Genomic DNA, 4,267 nt, shown 5'->3' on the forward strand with positions numbered 1-4,267 from the left:
AGAAGACATGGCTTGTTCAAAGTCTCATTTTCTCTCTACTGGTTCCATCTGTTTCAGACACAGAGCCAGGCCTAACAGAGGTAGCCAGTGTTTTTGTAGATCTTCCCACTACCTTGATGGAATTTGAATTTACTCTTCCAGCTTCCAGCCTAGAAGCTGCTGAACTTGGAGTTAATCCTCAGGTTGCCCTTGAGACAAATTACTGTCACTCGTACATTTAGCCTATTCAGTTTGCTTGGGTTTCAGCCTTCATTTCATGATTTGCACCTGAATTCAGCAGGGGTGCATAATTCAATTTTGAAAAATCTGTTGTTTATGACTGACAACACCTTTCCCTAAGACTCCTAATATTTCCTTATATTGCCTCAGATCTTCCAAATTCCTGAGGCCTAAAACCACTTCAGCTCTCAAAGCTTGACATTTATCCTCAATCCATCCCCCCAAATGAAGAAAGCTGCATCTAATTGACTTGTTTGTACCCATCCCTTGCATTTACTATCCTGGATTTGGAAGGCTGTCCTCTTACAGAGTTTTCCCTGTGCTCTTTAGGCATGTTGATTATCATACCTTCCCAGTCCAGAGAATTTCCCAGAATATACTGCGATCGAGCTCTTGTATTACCTAAAGTTGGAACAATTGTGGGAAAGTACCACCTGAAAAAACCTTGAAACACATGTCTTAATTTTCACAAAGTAAAACAGCCATTATCAACCTATGTTTGCATATACGTGTACCTAAATTCACACGTGAATACCTCTACTTAATAAATCCCAATGACGTTATTAAGGCTCACAGTGCAACTATAGACAAGAATGACTTAGAGCAATTCCTAGGTGCAATCAAAAATTAATTAGACTAGTATTCCATGCAGTAAATATCTTTGTATAGAATGACATTTAAACTCTCCATGAGGCTTAGAAAAGGTAACTATAACCAATCACCTTCTGAAAATTCTATTAGCAGAAAGCAAATAAGATGTTCTAAAATTAATGAATTCATCAACTGAGGTGAAACCTTTCAAAAACCTATCATGTCAGAGAGCAATTAATTGGATCTTTTTCAGAACTTAACTCATTGCTGATGAATGCCTGAAGAATTTTAATTAAAATAAAGTAGTGTAGGGTCTAGTGTCAAGAAGAGTGAACTCAGGAGCAGAATTTGTCCTCATCCTGAATTGGCCATTAATGTGCTGTGTCACATAGATTAAGTCAGGCTCCCTCTCTGTTCCTGAATTTCTTCATTGTAAAGTGGAGTTAATTAACACCTGTCCTACCTAACATACAGGGTAGTTTTGAGAATAAAAATAAATAATGGATGATGCTGGCAATTTAAACAATTGTGTACATAAAGGGAAGTTGGAATTTTTGGCATTTGGATGATTTATAGGGTAAGCAGGAACAATATCAGTCCTTTTCTAGAAATAAGGATTGATAGTTTTGTATTTTGAGTAAGTAAAGACAATCTTGATAACTCCACTGAACACATTCTTTGTCTTAGTGTCCATTAGGTTAATGTAGCTTAGCAAGTAATCACACATGGCTGTTGGTCACAGAATTTCCTTGGTGTATTCAGTCTCCTCCATGTCTGATTTTCTGGTCTTCTAAATGTCAGTCCATCCCAATGGTAAATTGAACATCTTAGAAAAAAATACTTCTTGTCTCATGGTACAGAAGTTAATAGCCTTGCAGCAAAGGCCAATGCTCTATTTCTTTTTTATAGAAAAACAACAGCTTTTCCCTCTGGAGGAAGTGGGTAACGGTGATTAAAAGCACAGCTTTGGTGTTTGGATTTTAGTCCCTATTCTGTTACTTTTGTGAAACCATAACCAAATTATTCAGCTTCTCCAAAGTTTTGTTTTATTATATGAAAAATGAGGGAAAGCATAGCTGTTTCACAATGATGATCTGGATATTATATATGATAATTTATGTAAAGATCTTAGCACCATGCCAGGCACAAAATTAATGCTGAATAAATGGTAGTTATAAATAGATGAGTTCCTGAACAAATTAGTCTAGCAGTTCTCTGATAACACTGAATTTATGAGTAAAGTGCTTTCCTAAATTAGTAACATCTGAATACTTTTAAAAAATAAATATTGTTTCATTGCATTTATGGATGTATAGAGAATGCAGAAGACTGGGCAAGCATTGCTCACTTGATGTCCCCAAGGGAACATTGTTAAAGGTTAGAGAATAGGTCAAAATGTTTGCAACTAATAGATAAGCTGTGGAAATGATTCAGAGGAGTCACTTCTCTGAAACATCCATCTGTAGACTGTCGTTATGTGTTTATGCCATTCCACTGAAAATTATTGAGTGTCTATTATGGCACTACCAGACACTGAAGATAATATTGTTAGCTGCCATTGATTATGTGATTGTATGTGCACCATGCTTAAGGCTACCCATGCATTATTTTAATTCCCACCAAAACCCCCATGAGATGTGTCTGTTTTATCTGGGAACCCAAACCCTTAATCACTATGCCTCTCCTGATTTTCCCTTCTACTAGCCCACTATCTGGTCTGGAAATGTACATCGGAATCAGTATTGGAGACCCAGGGAAACATCATGAGTAAGATAAGAGTACCACAACCTTAAAACATCCATACTCTCTCAGATAATTTCCACCCCCTGTGGGAATCCTACTGGGAGTCCCAACTTCATGCTTTCCCCTACTCCACACATTCAGCTTCCCTACCCCAGTTGAGTCACCTAATTCCAAGTACTGCCTGTGGGCTGGGACTGGGACTTCTCTCCATATCCTGACAGCATTACCCATCTAAATTTGTTTTAGGAGTGTTTCTTTCTCTGACATCCTCAGTTGTCTTAGATCAATCCCAGCTTTGAAACATGCCATTCCTTTTCTGCCTACAACTTAGTTTGGGGTGTCTGGTTATTTTACCTTCCTTACCTAAAACTCCGTCTCTATCTAATCCTCCAGTTGGTGTCTCTATATTATTTCTGCCCTAACTCTTGATCCTCCCTTTGATTATAGTGGAATCTTATTTATGTTTTTATTCTCCCCTAAGCAACTAAGATTGATCTATGAAACATAAAAAGGAGGGAGGAAGTATGAAAAAAAGAAAGCCTTGGATGTCATGCACTGTGCTTTGAGTAGTATTTTCTATGAAATTACTTTCCTCCTTATTGTTCTCACTTCAGACCCTGAAAAATGAGGCACAAGGAGCAAAAGTTTTCTTTACTCCAAGTTCTTAACTCTAGCTAACCCATAAGATCAAATATGTTGAGGGATTTCAGATTAACTGTTTGTTTCTCTTCTACTTTTGATCTTTCTTTTTTCTTTTCTTTTAGTAAACTGGTCTCAAAAATATACCTTCAGAACACTCTCCTCCATCGAACATATTTCTTCATTGATCTGTGGTCCCTATTCTGCTCTTTGTTGTAACCCAAATCCCAGAGTCTTAATGTATAGAATTGTACTTCTTACTGGACTCAAATTACCTCTAGAACAAGGAGGAATGAGAAGCAGACAACACCAACAAATTTTACTAATTTTGAAAAATTTTGTGAAAGAATGTGTCCTTCTAGTGATCAGATTATCCCCTGATAATTTTTCACACATATGTGAGTAACAGTGTTAAGTACTTTAAACAAAGTGTTCTTTCTTCTCCATAGATTTCGAGCTCACAGAACTTAACAAATTATTATAATTTAAATAAAATTATTTAATTTATATTATGTGATAATTCTTTAAATATATTCTGTTAATGCAAATACACAAGGACAGCACAGTGGGCATATGTTTTCACTTTGGAAATAAGTTGTTTCTAAGGGCCAATATGAAACAATAGAAGGAAAATTCTCTGTGATGGCTCCATTTCCAGACTGTTTTCATGCTAGTATATTTCTCATAAAGCTTGCTCACAAATGATCCCTCTGATAGAATAGGATATGAAGACGGCCTTCCCAAGGATTATCTGAGATTTTAATATGAGAACAATAACTCTATTTTCCAGAGTATCTCTTGACTCACATGCCTGATATTCCAGCCAACAATAGGAGAATTGTAGAATGTTCTTCAGAGACCTCTTTGTCCAACATCCTTATTGGAAAATTGAGAAACACAGATGCAAGGAGGGGAAGATAAAGACATTTACTCAAAATAACATGTTAATGGAAGAAATAAAATAAACCTGTGAAGCATTATGAAATTAAATGCAGTTGCTATAATTATCAAGATCATTATGAATTAATACATTGACTTATTCAATAAACGTTACTGAATGTTTGATGTTCTGGGT

This window comes from Ursus americanus, chromosome 7, assembly GCF_024610735.1.
Source record: "Ursus americanus isolate L20-20 chromosome 7, mUrsAme1.1.p, whole genome shotgun sequence".
In the NCBI taxonomy this organism is placed as follows: Eukaryota; Metazoa; Chordata; class Mammalia; order Carnivora; family Ursidae; genus Ursus; species Ursus americanus.